The sequence below is a fragment of the Zootermopsis nevadensis genome, unplaced genomic scaffold (genome assembly GCF_977971745.1).
Source record: "Zootermopsis nevadensis isolate Lab colony 2312 unplaced genomic scaffold, Znev_1.0 Znev_ptg000030l, whole genome shotgun sequence".
Lineage (NCBI taxonomy): Eukaryota > Metazoa > Arthropoda > Insecta > Blattodea > Termopsidae > Zootermopsis > Zootermopsis nevadensis.
In genome coordinates, this window is record NW_028259162.1 from 11,879,896 (window position 1) to 11,901,758 (window position 21,863).

General features: G+C 39.9%; 1 protein-coding gene across 2 annotated transcripts in view; it reads right to left on the reverse strand.

Annotated features, from left to right (window-relative positions):
* Positions 1-21,863, reverse strand: part of LOC110836834 (uncharacterized) — a 267,382-nt gene that overhangs the window by 41,301 nt on the left and 204,218 nt on the right. For both annotated transcript variants that reach the window (XM_022078473.2, XM_022078474.2), the window contains exon 2: positions 13,536-13,591. The gene's annotated coding sequence lies outside the window, so the exon portion shown is untranslated. The remainder of the gene's footprint in view (positions 1-13,535; positions 13,592-21,863) is intronic.

Here is a 21,863-nt window from a genome sequence, read left to right on the forward strand (position 1 = left end):
ATGGACGCTTACGTCACGGCCATCTCAAACATGCTTTAAAATGAATATGGCTACCTTCTCGGATGTAATGCCGTAGGGTCTGATAGACAATGAGCGATATTTCCGATGAACCTACTGCCTTCATCATCAAGGAAATAATCACCTTTATCAATGTCAGATACGTTCAAAATTTCGAGAATCAGTATTTCTCCAGAGATAAGGTTGTGTTTTCCTTTCCATCATGTAAATGATCCTGTCTCTCCACGAGACTGGGGCATCCCAACACCCCCCCCCCCCCCACACACACAAAGCTAGCTATGGGGTAGACCAAAGTGAACGCGTCATTCATTTCACTCCCTCCCCACCTGGAAGAGGGGAAATACAACCGACTGGAAGATCTATAGAAACGTATGTTTGAGATCAAGGTTTTGAATAAGTTTAAAAGTGCGTATGCAACTTCTGATTAAAATTGACACGTGTAACGGAAAAAGCAGTACCATCTTATCATGCATAAGACATACATCAATACGTGTTAAGTCACTGTGTAAACAGATTTTTCTTCGAACCGTACATCACATGTTGTTTCTCTAAGAAATTCTGTTAATAACATAACCTTCCAGCCGCGAGAGGGGTTACATCTCCAGATACAACACAGGGAACTTCTCACAAACCCTAGACGTCTATATACATGGTACTTCCCGGCATGATGAAAGGAAATTCTATGGTGGTTATATAAAGACGATTATATACCATACTAGGGGCTCTGAAACAGCGGTTTTCGCCTGTGAGTCTGGGTGATGTCCTGACTGGACCGCAAAATTAAAGCAAACACTTAGTGCAGTATGCTGTGGCCTGCAAAATCATGTCTTTGAAATCGCCTCCGTCGAAAATCAAGTAGACGGACTGGAGCCACTGCCATTGAAAGCACGAAAACCAATGAAGGGTAAAGGCGAGAGTAACGATGGAACAGCACTCCGTACCGCTGTCTGACTGACGTCGCCCATGCTTCTAGTTAAAGTGAGCTTAGCATAAGAGGCTGTTCCAGTGAAAAGGCAAACTTGCTGAAAACGAAACTTCTATTGACTGTTAAATCATGTTTCGTTCACCTACATCTTTACCTTCACGGTGTCTGATTGCAAAGAAATCTTCACAGTCGACGAAATGTTTAGAACACGAACAACAGCTTGATTATGAATATATTGGGCGGAACAACGGACAATTATCACTCTTTTCGGGAGCTAATTTAATTCATAGCATGAATCAAAGACCGTTAAATCCTATGTGGGTGGCACATTTTTATTAAGACCAATGCCTCCCATATAGGAGATTTCTTAGGGTTCCACTCTTACTTATTACGTCGTGATCCCATGATAATTTGCGCGCTACACTCACTTTTTTCAAGGCAAACAGTGGGTCAGTAGGTCATCCAGCACCCCTGACTTTCCCGATTAATCAGAAAAAACGAAAGTCTATAAGCAGCCGTATTAATAGGTACAATGTATGACAGAGACAATTTGATTTCAAAACTAACTTCTTTTTCAATGTAATTTGGTGGTCGCACGATCTAACGCACAAAATCTTTTGACAATTCATACACTTGAGTCACAGTAACAGTTCTTATTTAACTTGAAGGGAAACGTCAATTATATATGCATTATAGTTATTTGCCTTTGTGTATTAACTTTATCTAAAGTCATGTAATTTCCTGATAATCTGGTTGCTGTAATTTTGTTATACTAGAGCAGGGCGCTCCTTTCGGAGCTCCTAGGGGGGTGTGTGTCAAGTTTGTAAAACGCAACCAACCTTGGTTAGTCCCGAAGGGGAGTTAGTTTAGTGTATCATTCAAGTATTTTGACCCCTGAGTAAGAAACTAAACTAACCACCCCATGGGGGGTTTAAACACTTGACCAACCCCCCGAAGTGGGTTTTTTTGCGTTTTAAAATCTTGAGTAAGACGCTAAACTAACCCCCGTGTATAAACAAATATAAGGTGATATTGTTAATGACGTCATTTTTTGACGACAACGACTACTAATCCTTTCGAAGCGCTTCCTGTAATCTGATATTTTACTTCTATACGTCGCTGATCAGAGGCCAACAGTTCTTGGTTAGTCAACTTTCTACGTCCAACCCCACCCTTGCAAGTCTTCTTTTTTATTTCCTCTTCTGTTTTTTGTTGAATAGTTCTGATGTTTTAGTTCTTTACGTCGCTGTTCAGAGGCCATTTGTTCTTGATCAGTCAACTTTCTACGTCCAGCAACACCATTGCTAATCTTCGTCTGTTTTTTCCTTTTCTCTTCTGTTCTTGTTGTATACGTTTTTCTATATTTATCAATGTAACTCTCCCTTCGTCTTTCTTTATTTGTTAAATAGGTCTGATGGATTAGTTCTTTACGTCGCTGATCAGAGGCCAACAGTTCTTGGTTAGTCAACTATGTACGTCCAGCCCCACCCTTGCAAATCTTCTTTTTTTTCTCTTCTGTTTTCTGTTGAATATTTCTGATGTTTTAGTTCTTTACGTCGCTGTTCAGAGGCCATCTGTTCTTGATCAGTCAACATTCTACGTCCAGCAACTCCATTGCTAATCTTCGTCTGTTTTTTCCTTTTCTCTTCTGTTCTTGTTGTATACGTTTTTCTATATTTATCAATGTAACTCTCCCTTCCTCTTTCTTTATTTGTTAAATAGGTCTGATGGATTAGTTCTTTACGTCGCTGATCAGAGGCCAACAGTTCTTGGTTAGTCAACTATGTACGTCCAGCCTCACCCTTGCAAATCTTCTTTTTTCTCTCTCTTCTGTTTTCTGTTGAATAGTTTTGATGTTTTAGTTCTTTACGTCGCTGTTCAGAGGCCATCTGTTCTTGATCAGTCAATTTTCTACGTCCAGCAACACCATTGCTAATCTTCGTCTGTTTTTTCCTTTTCTCTTCTGTCCTTGTTGTATACGTTTTTCTATATTTATCAATGTAACTCTCCCTTCGTCTTTCTTTATTTGTTAAATAGGTCTGATAGATTAGTTCTTTACGTCGCTTTTCAGAGGCCACCTGTTCATGGTTAGTCAACTATCTACTTCCAATCCCACCCTTGCAAGTCTTCGTTTGTTTACTTCTGCCCTTCTGTTTTTGTTGAATAAGTTTTTCTGCGTTTATCAATGTAAATCTCCCTTCGCTTTTCTTTACTCGTTAAGTAGTTCTGATGTTTTAATTCTTTACATCGATGTTCAGAGGCCAACTGTTTTTGGTCAGACAACGTTTTACGTCCAACCCCACCCTTGCAAGTCTTCTTTTGTTTTCTTCTGCTCTTCTGTTCTTGTTGAATAAGTTTTTCTGCGTTTATCAATGTAAATCTCCCTTCGCTTTTCTTTACTCGTTAAGTAGGTCTGATGTTTTAATTCTTTACGTCGTTATTCAGAGGTCAACTGTTCTTGGTCAGTCAACTTTCTACGCCCAATCCCACCCTTGCAAGTCTTCTTTTGTTTTCTTCTGCTCTTCTGTTCTTATTGAATACGTTTTTCTACGTTTATCAATGTAAGTCTTCCTTCGCTTTTCTTTATTTGTTAAATTTGTTAAATATGTCTGATGTTTGAGTTTTTACGTCGCTGTTCAGAGGCAAACTGTTTTTGGTCAGACAACATTCTACGTCCAATCCCACCCTTGCAAATCTTAGTCTGTTTTTCTACGTGTGTCGTTAATATGGTCTCGTTTATCAATGTACGTCTTTTTTCGCTTTTCTTTATTTCTTAAATATGTCTGATGTAGTTCTTTACGTCGCTGTTCAGAAGTCAACAGTTTTTGTTCAGTCAACTTTTTACGTCCAGCCCCACCCCTGCAAATCTTCGTCTTAAAATCGATCATAAAGTCAGTTTTCATAATAGTTTTCGTAATCGTAATATATCGAATGAGTATCAGTTTACCTTGTTGAAGTTGTAGGAGTTGGTACTTCAAATACTTGATAACGTCTTCTTTCACTTTTCTGATGTTTTAGGCCGACTGTCAGTAATTATTCAAGAATGCGACGTGCTCCTTCTGGAACAGTGATAGTGCGACTGGCTTGATATTTTTTGATTTCTTTGTTGTGAAGCGTTATATTTGTTTACACGGCATTGTTGTGTTCCACAACAATGCCGAGTAAACAAATATCTGTTGCCATTGTTGATGACGTAATTTATTGATGACAACGAGGAATCACAAATTTTTATAGTGTAATAAGATTTATTACAGTGTTTGTCTTTTGCGCTGAATCTGTTACTGGCCTTCTGGTTGATGCAGACACTGAATTGAATTACTACATTGTTTCTGTTGTGCAGACCGCACCATTCAAGGTATTTTCGTCACTAGCCAGCAGCCTGAAAGTTCTATACTTTTCATGAATTTTTAAAATAAAGGGGTGAAGAGTTGTCTGAATTATGTGTCACATTATAAATAACAAACTACATATATGAAGTGGGGCATTTCTATCGCATGATCCGAGTCGCGTATTAAGTAAACAAAGTGTTTCTTTCGCGATAAGAAAGAAGTTTCAGACAAGGTGATCGTACGTACACAATTACACAGTTTCGAGGTCAGACAAACTGCCACCATAAAGACTTGCATAATAAGCAAGAAAGTTAAAAATAGGTCAGATAACAAAGTAGCTCTTTTTTACTTCCAAACAAGTTTGAAGTAATTCGCAATGGACTGTTTAAACTTATATGCTACCGGCATTTAATTACATAGTCCGTTTTACAGTTCGGAGCATTCAGACCTTAATTTTTTTAAGTCTATCGCGTAATATTAGCATTCCTGTCCCTTGTTAAAATTACTATCGTAATACCAAAGATTTCGTGTGATCAAAATTTAGGTTTTATACATTCCCACAAAACTTATCTTAATGAAATTTGCATTTTCTGTCCAGTGTTCCTACTCCCATACAAAATTTCAGGATTCAACCATCAAAGTTCGTTTTGACTTGCAATAAAAATTACACACGTGGAAACCAAGAAGTGTCTTTTTAACTATTCAGCACGTGCAGCCCTGTAACTCTTCACCATTTTTAATAATAGAATAAATTTTCCTTACAGACTTAGGCCTACATTATGTAAAGTTACATCACTTAACCACAATTCAATATTAACACTCAATTGAGTTCATAGAACTGCTTAATTTGGGTTACATCTAAATTATAACTAACAATTTATTAAATGAGATTCAAACATAATAATTAAGCATGAAAAGACACGAGACATATTTATAAACACATGGTTCCCACCACTATAATTTCAGCCAATAACTTTTCTGTTACATTCTGTCGATACGTGACGAACTTCACTCTATTAGGGCAAATTTGACTATACAATGTGGCGGTTGGACTATATGTTATTTAACAAGTCTCAAAACAAGAACTGCACTGTGAAATACGGTAACTTCTCACCAACAACCATGGGAGCTAGGTTCCTGCAGAACAGTGCAGTTGGCATGTGGTAAATTGATGGTCAACCGCTGTCGTGTCAACTCATCTCGATCACTTCACAAACCACAAAAATCTACGTAGAGCCAGGCCTATAAAAGACGCGCCGACAGTCTTCTGGAAATCAGAACACTAGTTTAGGATGCAGTCACAGTCTTACCACCAACAGTCGCTGATCGTTTCGTGCGGAAACCAATTTCTTTTTTCTAGAACGGCGAATACTTAAGAACCAACAGTTGACAAACCTACACATAAAAACTGCGACAATTTTGAATCCGCCATTGGTAAAATCGCGGCTGGCAAAGGACACATCCCCCTCCTAACCTCAAAGTTAAAATAAACAAAGAATATGAGGGAATAAATAAGGAAAATTAGAAACTATGTACGGTATACGTCCAAGAGCACAAAAAACAGCACATGTAAAATAAATTAGAACGGTAACACTTTACTCTCATCTTCTTAACTTGCAATGTTACTGTTCTGTCAGCGTTCTAAATAGTTCAAATATTCTCCAAGTTCTTGATACGGCTGACTTGGTTTATAGGTTAATTAACTACGTGAGGTTATTTGCCATAGTATGAGGTAACAAGATGGTTGTTATTAATAGAGGTCCTGCACAAGATTCAAAACTATCATCAGTCAAAAAGCACTTTATAATACGATCAATAGCAACATGTAGTAACTCTGTGGACAAGACTCAAATTTGCACACTTCCAGGACTTTGTTATTCAACTAATGCATCACTAACATGGCTCTCTCTAACGTCTGTGACAACATAGGACTCGTTAAACCACAATCATGTTTCAAACTGCCCATTGCCTGAAGCATATATAAAAGACGTTCTGAAAGTTGCTTATATTCTCATTTCCAGGTCATTGATTGTCATTATATCGACAGACACGTTTGTCGTTTATAAGTTATATTTTTAGATTGTTGATAATGGTCTGGATCGAACTCGAAGACTTTTAAATCGCGAGTTTTAAACCTGCGAGACGCTGATGTATTTTGCGTGGCCAGCGTCTCTCTCTCTCTCTCTCTCTCTCTCTCTCTCTCTCTCTCTCTCTCTACATGATGAAAATAAACTTCTAGACGCGTCAAGGGCTGATTTCAATAGTAACAATGACATAACGCTACAAAATAACAGAGTAATGCACAAACATCTTCCTGACAGTGAGTTACTAGCATTAAATAATGTTAAATTCTTTCCTGCCATATAACATCGCGGTCAAACCCATTTCTACCAGTATCATTTCACGGTGTACCAAAAACCATTTCCTTTCCCAGAGGAAAGGAATGTAGTCCGTCCTCGCTTTACGAAGATTAAGATTCACATTACGGAATCTAGCTCATACGAACTCGTAAAGAAACACATTCCCTCCACTTGGCTCGTCGTCCGAACGCCAGCAAACTCGCTTCATACGAAATCTTCCGAATAAACTCGAACACGCGTTAGCGAAAACGGAAATGAAGAACGCAAGGCGACGCAGTCGGTCAGCCGTGCTCTGTGCTATCTTGTGCGTCTTAATAATCTCCTGTTTCCGCTGCTTGTAGATTCCAATTTCATGCAATAAAAATTATTTATAATTTCTTTATGTCATTTTTCTGTCGTTCGCAATTATAACAATGCGAAAGATAATCCTTGAATAAAGCTGCGGCCTAGAATCGAATCAATTAAGAATCCTTCTCTGATTTATCCCACAGTCAACAGTGTGGTCATTTTGCAAAATACTAGTTTGCTTACAACTTCAGTGTTTGAACAGTAATCAAAATTAAATACGCAGGCGTCTGTAATAACAGTCTAAAAACATTAATTCCTATTATTCCCACGATAAATTACGTCTGAAAACACGAAATTAACACAGCAACGGTCCGAACGCTACACTAACACTGAATCAGTTGGCCTCCAAAACTTGGCAGGAGTTATATTTACATATTTCACTGTCTTACAAATAGAAGAGCTAACAGAAACACTTTCATCCATCCATCAGGTGTGCGCATTCAAGTACAATCACTTGCTGAGGAACTTACACAACATAATTTCTACGTTCAGAATTTAATGTTTCATTTTAGTCATGCCAATGGATCCAGTAATATTGCAAAGAAACGACGTATTTGAGAATGAAGAACTGGAAAAGTAGGTTAACCAACGAAGAAATCCAAGAAGGCCACAGGAAATAACTGTACAAATGGCCCAGTTCTTGGAGAGCAGAACAACAATTTTTTAAGCACTGTTTCGCTGAAGTTTCCGAGCCATGCCTTTGCAATACTGACAACCCGCTGGACGGAACCATTTCCGATTATGGACAATGTACATATTTCATTTGTGGCAGCCTAAGAGTGTTTCCAAGCTGCCTGGAAGCCCTTTCTTCACGTCCGACACTTCCATCAGTATCTTCAAAAAAAATGATGCTAAAATCACCTATCGTTCCTCGTTATCGTACTAACACAGCCATTTTGCCTTGGTGATGATGGAAAGGAAAGGGCGGAACAAAAGAAGGCATAATCAGGTTCCACGAAGAACGCTCCGTAGAATTATGAACCGCTTGGAATGCGGTTTATTTGTAAATCAAATGCTTTCACTGCCAAACAAAAGTCAAGTGCAAAGCTGCTAACCTTGACCTCAGACTTCGATCCGCAACCCCCCACCCCCAATCAGTCTGAACATAACATCATTTTTAATCTAGCGTGCAAACTGACGCTTAAGTGTAACAAAGAAAACACGTGTTATTCACACGCAGAAGTATTAACAATGCGCTATATTCAGCCTCCTGTGACATTGTCGTACACATCCACGCAGAGATTAAATCCCAACACTTTCATATTAACGCCTTACCGACTGCTAAAGTTATTTATACTTCGTCCTAATAGTTAGAATTGACTATCTTTCGTTTTTACAAAAATATGCAAATTATAAAGACCCTATGTCTCTAATAACAGACACGCCTCTTTTATTAATAGTTAAGTCCCGATTATCTGACCTACGGTTATCCGACATGCCGTGTCGGAACGCTCCATTTTATGAACAGCAACTCAGCAATAAATCACACACCCCCACCACGCGCCACTGAATACAATTTTTGTTTCTGAAATTTCTTCATTTGATTCCGTGTTGTATTTTCTTCGTAATTTACTAATGTCATAAACTGCGTTACAAACGGAATTGATATTTACATTTTCATTAGTCCTCCGAATTATCAGACCATCCATCGGTCCATTTAGGTCGGATAATCTGGAATATACTATACTGATTTTCCATACAACATCTTAAAAATATATGCCGAGAAATGACGAAAGCAAATTCGCGAAAAAGACACTTTAATACCATGTAGCAACAAGTCTTGTTTGAACACTATATCAGCCGTCACCAAACAGCATGCTTTATGGCCGCGGAAGCGGCTCCATGTTATCAGCACAGCGTTGCCACCTTTGCTACGTTGCGAGCTGCTAGCTGTCTTCACTCGCCTGTGCTCTGTTCGTTTTGCGACGCTGTACGATTCTGCTGTAACCTTTAACTAAGGAATTCGATGATGGCCATGGATATGGATATGGAAATTCTTCGCCGAGGCCGATTGCGCTGCGCTGCTTCGTTGGCCACCCCGATCACCTGAACTGACGCAATGTGATTTTTTTATGGGGGTACGTTAGGGGCCAAGTCTTTGTACGGAAATGGATTATCGGCATGACGTCTGCCGCGTCACAAAGAGCGGACACATACAGCATTTATGAGGTATGTAAAATAAACTTGGAGAGTTTCTCTTTCCATCGGCATGTCCTATGTTACCATCCATTGCGCCATTCAGGTCTAGCGATTTTTTTGTAATGTGTCAGGGAATTATGAATAAGTCTGTATTGTACTTTCGATACAATTTGCAGAGATGCTGCCGCAATATTTTGTATCTGTTGAACACACAAGCTTTATTCCGTCAACGTCGAAGGGTTAATAGTACCTACCGGCTATACTGACCGCTGTGATGTCCGACACTGACCTACCGCAATGTTGCGTGTAGCGCTTGTTACAATAGCGGCCTGTTCAGGTTAAAACTGCCAATGGAATTTTTTCTTGGACTATAAAGATGTAGGAGTACCAGATGTTAACATAATCATCAGATGTATGAGCAATTTTGTTGAAGTACAAAGCGAAGACACGCTTCGTTGCTATTTTAAAACGAACTGATGTAATTCTGAATTAAGGTAAAGCAATACAAGTAAATAACCGGAAGTCAAGCCATCAAAGCAAGACTTATGTTTGCAAAAATCTATCCATACAAGGCTGGATTTTTAGCACTTGCTGTCACGAAAACAAAGTTCCAAAATACGCTTCAGAAAAAACATGGCCTAAGATGCAGTCTGTTTTAATAAAACCACGATTTGAAGACTTGTCAAATGAAATGAAATGCAAGACTAACATCAAGTCAGTTGTCGTTTTTAAGTTTGTTTTAATTATTTATTATGAATTTTAAAGTGTTATTTCACGATATATGTTTATATTCTACCTAATTTCATAGTTCCATAGTGACGATTATATGTCCATAATTAGCAAAGTGTTTAACGTCATTTAAAAGTTAACTCGTGTTTTAATTTCACAGTAAATTACTTTCCTATTTTTATTTTGTTAATGAAATTAAAGTTCAAGCTTGGGTCGCGAAAACCAATATCACAATTACGGTAAGAAAAGTGAAGAACCACTGATCTGATAAACATACAGCCAATGAGCTATTCAGACTCATATAAAACATACTAATTCCGCGCAACCAGTTTCCATAACAAGAAAAACTTGCATGGAATGATGGGTAGATTTGACGTGTTTGTCATTACTATGTTGAACGCATCTGTCACACGTCGGAAATACTGAAAAGTAATAGACATGTTCGTTTCAAACAGTTCGTGAAGAGACAACTCATGTTTCCGACTTCCTCTACATGCACAAGGTTAACAAACTGCTTACATCAACTCGTGACGGCTTACTTGCCTGCGGGTACAGCAGGACACCCGCGTAAACAAGAACACCAATAAAAACAGTTTCAAGGAGGTTATGGTCAAAAACGTGAAAATAAAAAAATACCGCTCCCGCTGGCCTGAGGAGAGTTTTTTCGAGAAAATGGCGAGCAAAACATACTTTCAGTCATTCTCGTTATTTTAAAAGTTGATTTCAATATGTTGGCAGCACTTTTACCCTTATATTAAAAACAGAATATGCACATGAAAAAGCCGAAATGAGCATGAACGGATTGCAGAAAATCACACAAAAAAATCCTATCTAAGTTCTGACTATATTCCTACTGATTGCTTTTATATGGAAAGCGAACTTCACAAACTGTCCAGCAATAACATATAAAACTACAGGCGTACCTCGGAGATATTGCGGGTTAGGTTCCAGACCACCGCAATAAAGGGAGTCACACGAATTTTTTGGTTTTCCAGTGCATTCAAAAGTTATGTTTACACTATACTGTAGTCTATTAAGTGTGTAGTAGCATTATGTCTAAAAGAACAATGCGAGTACATTGCGAGAATTACCAAAATGTGACACAAAGATACGAAGTGAGCACATGCTGTTGGAAAAATGGCGCCGATAGACTTCATCGACGCAGGGTTGCCACAAACCTTCAATTTGTAAAAAGCGCAATAAAACGAGATATGGCTGTATATTTATACCCTTCATTACTGCGAGGAGGAAGGTCAACAATTTGTAGCTAGTCTCATGTTTTCGTGGTAGCTTGCGCTCACAGGATACAACGCATTTTAGATTTTAAGACGCTATCGACTGTAAGACGCTATCGATTGCAAGACGCTATCGATTGTATGACGCTATCGATTTTATGACGCGTCCTTGATTTAGTAATAGGTTTTCAGAGACAATTTTTAAAACGGAAATCATATACAGTAGATTCCGGTTAATTGGGTCATCGGTCCCAATTAACCGGAATCCACTGTACATATAAATAGTAATACTAAATGCAGATTTAATTATTTTTTAAAGTAGGTGGCACATACAGTTACCACAGGGCTCTGAAGAATTTAAAGATATAATCCACTACAACAGCAATGGCGTGTTCATCTGGATATGACAGAAACTTAAAACTCATCTGAAATTAGGTTATAACCGACCACGAGGAAAACGATACACACTGGTAAATCGAAGAAGCGATATCCAGGGAAATGATGTGAATCGAACAGTATGAGTTATGAACTGGGTCAAATGCGCTCTCTTGTCCAACCAACTGATCCAAATTTTCTGAATTCTGCATAAAGAAGTTGCCATCTGGCTGCAGCGTGTTATGCAAACACTCTTGGTGTCAATTATGAAAATCTACAGACCAGCCCACCGCCAATCACGCCATGCGTAACCTTCATCTTCAAGGTCGTACGCGTCCAAACTCCAGAAGGAAGGCGTTTATTGACTACAGGGAAATCTACCAATGGAAGCACGCAGCCGCCACTTATACACACACTCCTATTACAATGAACTGCAGTCCACCCCCCCCCCCCCAAATCTCTGCTATCTCGATAGGCAGACAGCCATCACCAAGTTTTTTACTGCCCGTCTTAAAACCACGCGGCTATTATTAACCTCATATCGTGAAGGAAATCAGTTTTACAAGACAGAGGTTGCAGACATGGATCGTTTGTTTAGGATCCAGCTGTGAATGTAAAATGTTGGACCCCCAGACCGGAATTTCAGCCCGCTTGTATGCACTAAACCTGGCTAGCTATATCAACACACGACTCGGTCTTTATTTGTGGTGGAAGGAATGTTTGCAGTGAGATATGTAAGAAAATACAGCGAATATACAGAATCCACTCTGCCGATGTTTTGGAAACCTACCACCCTCCGTCAGAACAGAAATTCGGGACACCCCAGATGATCGTCAGAACCTAAAGTTCCTATTCTGACGTACAATGGCTGTTCTTTGGTTTGTATACGTTTGCCGAAACGAACAACGGATTGCGATGTAATCTACTTGGCCATTAAAAACGTTGTGGGGTGAATTCAATAAATTTTGATCCACGTCGGTTCAATTTTAGGAGACTAGGCTGAGAGTGGGCAATCGGGATTCGATTCTCGGCAGAGGCAAGATGTTTCTCTTAGCTACCTAGTTTGGACCAGCTCTGGGGCCCACCCAGATTAATTTACGTTATTGGTTGAACGTAACTACCAATTTACGTGAAACTGAGAGACTGATATCTTCCGAATTACTACACGAGAAACACTGGATTTAAGTAACAAAAAACATTTATATGATCAGGAAAGCTCACATTACACCAAATTTGTACCACGTGCAACACACCAACTAAAGGCTTAACCACCGAATAATGTTTATTCGTCGACAGTAAAGAACGCACAACACGAGCTTAATAACCTACATTTTAAAAGTTTTTCTGCTGAATATTTGATAAACGGTTGTAAAAAAAGTCGTGTTTGTTTTCTGGTATTATAACAGCTGTGACTGGCATCTCTGGAAATCGTTTTGTGTTCTAGTTTATTAGACTAGACACATCGAGTGCGTGCGCACAAACTTCTAACGGAATTACAGATTTTCGCCTCGTTATGAATTCCATGCTACGCGTATCCAATGAGTTGCACGAGGCTTGTAAAATCAAACGAGATATGACGATTACACGTGGTGAAACGCTAAGTACATAGAGGAAGCAGTGTCATGCCGTATTTCGGTATAATACACCAATTAAAGCAATAAACAAAATTACGAAAAATCTCAACTGTCCGGTGCCGCGTCCGAGATATGAATAGTTTATCCAATACAGCTGTAATAACCTCAGTATTTCATTATAAATTTTATAAATGCGCTGAAGTTCAATGTATAACTTCGGTTTTCTGGGTTGATCGGCGTTGAATGTTGATAATTATCCTACGCTGCGGCAGGTGCTGCCATCTTCAGGCACCCATGCGCCAAGATTTTTTTTTGCAGATACCAATAAGACTACATAAGTTATGGCGCTGCCTATCCATCGGTAACGGAGCTCTTCCGCGGGCGATAATGCAACCGCAGCATGAGGCCACGTCAAGTAATCCCGTGTCAAGTGCACCCTTTCAAGACGTAGTGCAATCTATAACGCGGTTCAGATCAGATCAGATCAGTATCAGGGTACTTACTTCAGTGGATGTTGCAACTCGCCGCAGGGGCTACCGGCGCTAGTCGCACAACCATCCTGAAACAAACAAAAGAGAACTGAGTATCGCAACTCTTTTACAATTTTGTAAACAATACAAATTTACACACTTCATCTTGCAAGCACAATACAATTGAAACTGTCAGCATATTCATGATATGTATGTACGTATGTTGAGATGTCCATTTTCGTAATAACGTCGTGTAAGTACCACCATCTTCAGCCTTGAATATTGAGGTCGCACGTTCCTCCGAAACGTCATCTACTTACAAGTCAATACAGCGTCACTACCCACAAAACCAACATCCACAACATACATTTCCATAAGTCAGAGCCCTATCAGACGATATTTATGGAGACCTTTGATTATCGGCTGTAGGCCTATGGCCGAAACATGGAAGTGACAAATGCCTACTTCACAAGATGTACAAAAGCCCTTAAGGAACAAGCCTCGGTCATAAGATTATCGGTTTTTCTGGACGGAAAATGGAGACAATATTTCTGTGAAGCGTTAATATCTACCAACGACATCAAAACCCAGAACAAGAACCATTTAGGTGAATAAACAAACATGCTACCGGATGGAGAGTTAAGAGTTCTTTATTCGCTCATCGTGAAAAAAAGTTGAGGCCGAGGTTCTAGTAATCCTCCCTCGTACCACGGGAGGTTCAGAGCCAAAATCTCGGCCGGGAGGCTGAATATCCTGAGCGTCTTCGTCGCTTTTCTCAGACCTTCCATGCAAATTACGGGACAGTACCTCAGCCGCTTCCTTCCATATTGTTCCCAGTTAATTATTCACTAATCCAACTCAATCAACCAATAACTAAAAAAACACGTGATAAAAACGAGATCCATACAATGGGACATGTGTAAAATGACTACTGCTGTCGAGAATAGTACTTACTTACGGCATGCTTAATGCATTTCCAAGAAAGCACCTGCAAATTTGCATACCTCACTATTCCAGATGTGCATTTATTGCAGATATGACAAATATTTTGTAGACAAAGCCAATCAACAGTGTAAGGAATGCACTGCGAAGTCAAAGCTGACAGCAATGACCCGTTCTTTGTGCTGAACAGTATAGTCGGCGAAGTAGTTTTTGGCCGGTGGAGAAAGTGGCGGACGGGCCTACTCTGTGTACCTGAGGTGGCACGGTCAGCGTATTTCTTTTGTTTGGGCGTTCAGTCCGATAAGCTCCTTGGTGCAGTCAGCATTATACTACCGCAAAAGAGACTCGCTCCTAGCCTTCCCTTTGAAAATTCCACCGGCCAAAAACTACTGCGCCGACTATACCACAATTCATTGCAGCATTATCTCTGTAACTCACAAAAGAAGTATAAAATTTCTTCCTAAAACAAAACACATGCAAAAACGTCTTCCAGGCGACTGAAGCCACGTTCCTGCAAAACGCAGACCCCACTAGAGACTCCATCGCATTTATTGCTGCCAAAATCGTCACCGCTGGAACAGCGTTTCAGTTTTTTTCCTCGTCCAGTCGTGACGGGCATTGGCTATTATATTAACAGCAGCAGTAGATTGCTAATAAAGGCATTACACTGCAAAAAGGCTAGGAACGAAATCTTTGGTTTTCTTACATGTTTACGACATCAAAAAGAATGGAATTCCGTTTCAGGTTTGCGCGATATACGGATTATATCGGAGCGGTACGGACCAAAATGAAATTATTCCAATCATTTTCAATGTTGACAAGCAACAGTAATTTAATCGAAATCGGACGAGTTGTTTTGGAGATTAAAAAACGTGGGCAGGCAGAAAAATAAAACGTGTCCGTTTCATGAATTTCTGTTAAACAGTGCAAAGGCTTTATAAAAAAGTTTTTAACAACCCGTTCTGTGCGCAACGGGAATGCTAATCTCGAAAAACGTATTTCCTTCAGCGCCAGGTCGGTAATGCTATGAGCTACTTTTCTTGGAATATTACGTGGCCTTGAAAATAAATAGCAAGTAAAAACGAATTCAAAGGCGAAGTTAAGTTAAATATGGTAAAAAATAAACGTCACGCTTCCCGTGATGCCGTGAGGTTAGTACGTCTTTTTTATTATTATTTTAACTGGAAGCAGATTACACTGCAGATCAGTTAATGACCTCTTAGCGATCTCATTTGTACCACGTACAGTGTAAGTTGTATTAGTGATTTTAATATGAGACGGCGAAAAGTAAAAATGAAGTACTGGTGCAGAGGGGGGACAGAAGTGAGGGGGGAGTATGAGAAGCAAAGCGAAACTGATTGTTAATGAGACCGTGTGATGGCAGTCTGCTGACAGGGAGAAAGTGATTTATGGACGGATTTTCATGAGCCGAGCGAAGCAAGCAATGTGAACACGGCAGCTTCCATACATTCGGGTCGGTTGGTTACGGGGAAAACCCCGAAAGCATTTGATCCGCAGCGCCATATTCCTTTCGTTACACAAAACAAAAAAATTATAACAACGCTGTATTCATTAAAAAATAGTTCCTCATAGGGTGTTGTAATGCAACCAAGACACCAGTAAGTATAATGACTAGGCTACTGGCTGGACGACTTGGGTCGGATTCCCGGTAGAAGCAGGGACTTTCTTGGTTCAGAACCCATACAACCTATCTATCTTCGGGGTTAACGAGGCCGGAGCGCGAAACTGAACCCTCACCTCCATATAGAACCAACGTTTCAAGTTCTAAACTCTCCATGTCTTCAGGGCGTGGTGGTTAGCACGGCAACAACTTTACCTTCTAAGCTGCCATAATACACTAAACACAAGTTGCCCAGACAAAATATAATTACTTCATAACACAAAGTAATAACCTTTTTTGTCAACTGATATCCCTCTATGAACACACTGCTGTCGGTCATAAGGCGTTAAAACTGAACACCTAAGAAAATTACAATATATATAATACACAAAAATTAAATCTCGACAGTCCAAACAAATATCGAAGACCAGCCTTTATGAAGCACAACAAACAAACTTGGAAGGAGGATCTTGTTGTTACGATGAGATGTGACTGTCTCTGTGGCAGTGCGGTCGCTAATGGACCCATTATCTATCCCCCAGATGGCACACGAGTAAATATGGAGCAACAGTGAAATAATAATGACAGGAGGAAACACAAGGACTCGGAGGAAACTTATCCAGGTGTCACCTTCCACCACAAATCCCACGTGGGTTGTCCTGGAAGCGAAATCGGGCCTCCGCTGTGAGTAGCCGGCAACTAACCGCCTGTATTATGGCGGGGGCTTGAAAGAATGTATGCTGCATAGTAACAGGAAATAACAGGTTCAAGCCCGGATAGCTCAGCCAGCAGCTACTCACTGGCTGCGGGTGTGAACGACCTGGATTCCGTTTATGGCAGGTACGGGCATCCTTCTCTTTGCCCTACTTCGACCTACTCAGTCCCATCTAAGTGGGAACCGGGAACTCTTTTGCCGGAAGTAGGACACCCATCTCCATCTAGTGTCGAGATTAAGAATGCCTGGAGCTATACACACACTTTACCATACATCTTCATAAAGTGGTGAACACAGAAACAATTTTCATTCATTTTTTTTTAAGAGAAGAGAATCGAAAACAAATATAAATTGTTACTAAAAATAGCATAGAGCCCTTTGCAAGACGCTTCACACTGTTAGGGCGGCCGCACACCAACTGCGTCAAGACAAGCATCAAGACATGAGACAAAAGACGCAGTCTTGCTTCATTCGTGATTCAGACTCGAGTCCGCGCACCGAAGTAGCACGTGTCTGCGTCTTATCATATCTTCTCTAGTTGATTCTTGGAACGGCTATAGCGTGTAAACCTAATAAAACAGACAATATAATACGGGCAATCTGTGTCCATAACTTCATCAGGTTAAGGACGGCTTATTTAGCGAGCAGAGTCTGGGTGAAGATGATGATGACCATGACAAAGGCAGTTGTGAATCTATATTCCAGCCCTGCTGCAGAAGAGCAACTACTGAGGCCGTTGAAATGAAGAACCATTTGAGTTCTTACTTTTTGAAACCAAACGTAGCTCTTCATTGGCAGAACAAGTACACTTTAACATAAATCTTTTCGTTTTATGTGTGAGTGAGAGCAGACTTGTACGAAACGAGCTTAAGCTCAATGTGCATAATAGTTAATTCAGTCATTAGCTCATTAAAATAAAATTAATCAGTGCATTTATCATCTATATTTACTTCTTTTGAAACTGCATGCCAAGCTTTATCAACCTCCTCCTTGTTTGAGTGGCCCGGGGTCGAATAATCGTATATTACCGGGAATTTCTCAACCTTCTGCACTATCTTAATGTTTGTTTACTCTTCACTCATGTCGATAACTTACACTGGCGCTGTCACTTGAGTACTGATATCTCAGTCCTGACGCACAGAAAAGCAACATGCCGAGTCTCGCTGCACGTGTCTGCAGCATGAAGCTGACGTCAGCATCGTGACTCAGACCGGTGTGCGGCGGTTTTCATAATCTCATTCGTTTCAACTGTGCTCCTTCCTTTGCGTCATGTCGCAGACATCGTGTCTTGACTGTTACATGCCTTGACGCATGCCGGTGTGCGGCCTACCTTAGGTACTATCAGATCGACTCGGTATAGGCGTAGTATGTAAAAAGTTATAGTGAATTTGACGTAAATACGTCTTTACGGAAAGGAAGTTTATGTATTGGCTTTATTCTAAATATTTATTTCATACATGCTTTACAATTGAGTAAAGTTTGATTAAGACATTGCTTATTTAACCTGAATTAGTTACGCTTAAGATGGGTCTGTGGTAGCTGAAATATGTTATAAAATTTGTGCACTTTAGAGTACCAACATTTCGTGAAAACACCATATCTTTACAAGATTTTGATCTAGTAGTACTACATTGAGGATTTGACATCAACATTAAGCCAAACGTTTCCTCCATAAATGTGACAGAGCTTTGATTTTCCTCCTTCTTTAAATCAATGTTAAAATCTCCTGTCAGTATTATAGGCATTGTATTAGGATCTTCAGTGGCCATAACTGAAAACATCTTTTTATAGTTTCTCAAATGACTCAAAATAAATCTCTTACAGTCATCAATAGGTGTGTGGTTACAAATATACAGAGTAACAATTATAACTTTTTCACCATTGACCATACACTCTGCCGCACAGATATCACCTCTGTTTTCAGCTGCAGCTATTCTGTAATCTGCTCCATCCTCCTTAGGTAACTTCATCAACAGACGTGGGGTGGCCATGGTAGTTGCTCCATGTTTCTCGTACATAGCCACTCCGCCTGCTCTTTGTTCGTCACGTGTTGCATTTATAACCTTCCAAATTTACAGTTTCATTGTTGTGCATCCACGTTTCGGTGAGCGCCAGGATATCGGTATCAGTTATCACTGCATCCGTTGCTATGTCTTGTACATGAGTTTTTAAACTCTGTACGTTTAGAGTAGTCATTTTTAGATCACGAATACCAGCACTCCTTATGAATGCTCTCACCGAAGCAGTTAACGTGGGCAATATATGTGTTTCTAACCGCCTCAGCTCAGTGCGCAAGTCCTCTACCTTTGGATTGTTTGTTCCTTTGGCATGATAAAACACAAAGTCGTTGTTTCTGCTTGTGATGTACAAACCGTCCAACGATGTAACGCGAGACAGGGCAACGTACACCAACTGATGATCTAGACTCTTGTTGTAGTTGAATACAATTTGTTGAAAAGTACCACCCTGCGACTTATGAACCGTTAGAGCTCCAGCTTCAACTAACGGGAATTGTAATCTTTTACATTTAAGTTGCCCGTTTTTAAATGTGATAGTACCACTTCGTCTACTTAATGGTGTCCAAACATATTTTAGTACGTTTGGTTGTGAAGCTATGGTAGCACGACACTTTATTCTAGCCTTTTTTCCGGCAGTTTTCGGCTCAACTTGCAACCACAACCGCTGCACACGAGTGGGATTTTCAGGATTGTATTCAATGTACGTTAAAGTTGCCATGCTACCGTTAACCAAACCATCCTCTACATCCACGTTGCTAGTAATCATATACGGTTTCCCAACGCACAGCTTGATCACAAACGGCAATCCTCCCGTTTCAGCAACAGTCATCTTGTGCAACTTGGAGCGCATGCTAGCCAACTGTTCTCGGTTTTGGTACCCGCTAAAAACATCGTCTGCAACACAATCTACAGCAAGGTCTGTACTAAACACCGTCTTATTAAACTCCGAAACGTCTTCGTTGCGATGGAATAATCTTATGGCTCCAGGAGCATCCAACATGGCTTTCTATCAGGCCTTTCTCTTCGGGCAGAAGATGATCGCCGTTTCCAATTTTGGTTAGTATGTTAGAAAATTGTACGTCACTTTGTCTCATTACTTGTATCAGAGGAAAAAAGATCCCAGATCCATCACAAATCTTAGTCCTCACTCGCAACAAAGCTGTATAATAATCGCCCAGTGAAGAGCTTAGATTCGTAGGGGGCCAAGTACAGCATGCAAGATCCGGTCTTGTACCGAGTTCTGACATCTTTCCAATTTTCTTCCCGAATGAACTTCCTTTATACCGTACTGGATTATGAAGTGCAGCAGTTAATATGCGCCATGTTGTTATTCGTTCGGTTAATTTCAATTGTATGTGATACCCGATTATAATCGGGTATCAAATACAACTAATAAAATTAATTATTGAAGTAAGATCTGTTGTCAGACTGCTTGTGCAGAATATCCATGGTACGGGTAGTGAGGACGCAGACATTACCAGGATAGGACACTTACGTCGTTTTCCAATAACAAGGTCTGGATTTGACCTTCAGGGGCCCTAAGCTCTGTCAAGTAAAATAGGCATAAAAAATTCGGAAGTTGAAAAAAAATTATTGTTCCGACTGAAGGGAGCATGAAAATCATTGAATGAAATCATAAAACTAGCACTGACATACAAAGATGGCTGTGAAAACTACAAACTAAAACTTATAACGCATCTTTTGAGGCCCCACATATCGAGAATCCATCAGAGTTTGCGTAAAACCAGCCTCTGCCCATTAAATAAATTATGGCTGACACAAATTCAAAAATCTTTATTGACGATGATTTTTCAATCCATGGTTTGTTAATTAAATTAGTAATAATAGCGCAAATTAGCAGAAACAGCAGTTACAACTGTGGTTGTAAATAACTGTTCTGAACTACATCATAGCATTGTTCATCTTAATTTATACAGTACACAGAATGACTTGTTACCGGGTGAGGAAAAAAAAGAGTAAATACACATTCAGTCGCGTTTCCATTTGAGCTAACTTAGTAGGTTAGGTTCTACACGATGCCTCGGTCTGTCAAGGCTACCTATCTATTTACTCTTCTGAAAGATGACTTTCGCATCAGTTCACTGATTCCTATACGTGGTCTGCCTCTTTCTTAACTCGACAAGGTGCCTTCTTACCAGAATCATGGACCATGGGCACTTTATCCGGCATTTAAATGTAAACAAAAACGCAGTAAAACGGCTGGGGAAAGCACACATCCAACCCAAATCCTTCTCGCAACGGACAGCTTGCATGATAGGATAATCTCCCATCGATAACAAACAATACTCCCCGTTTGAATACAGTCGATGCTTTCCGCCACTGCAAAATTCGCGTTAGCGGAAGCACAAGGCGAAAGTGCACTTCTTTCGCAGAAATGGTGCAACCCAGCGCAGGACGATGTCTTGCGCTTGCGCAGAACTCCGTCCTAAGCTTTTTAGTTGGCGGGGTGGGGGCGGGTCAGACTTAAAAATAAAAGTGTCCCGGCGTCTTCCTGCACTAAGTTACAGGCTGGGGCGGAAAATGAGCGTAATCAAGAGACAAGGTCGTTTTCAATATTACCTAATGCCACTTATAAGACAGAACTAAAGAAACAAATATTTCATAATATCCATATACCTAAAATAGGAATATTATTCCATCTAAGAGTGTGTATATATACGTACGCGTCGCTAATTTCTTCCCATTTCACGTAAATTTTAACAAACGCCTATTTGCAGAGCTATAACATGCTAATCCCTCATACGATGAAAGCAAACCACAATCCTCCAACTTCCTATCAGCAAATCAAAAATGTATGATATAATAGTAATCTGTTCTCAAAAATTATGTAGGTCTGCTGCAACTGATATTTTATGCGTGCGGGATTACAATGTACCTGTCATCAAATATAGATAATTTCCAAGTTAAAATACATAAAATTCAAAATCCGAACGAAAAGTATGGTTCTAATACATGTTAATAGGGCAAAGGCTCACACAAACTGAATGTAGAATTGTCACAAACTTCGGAACGGTGCATTATCAATGCTGAACACGAGAACTGCA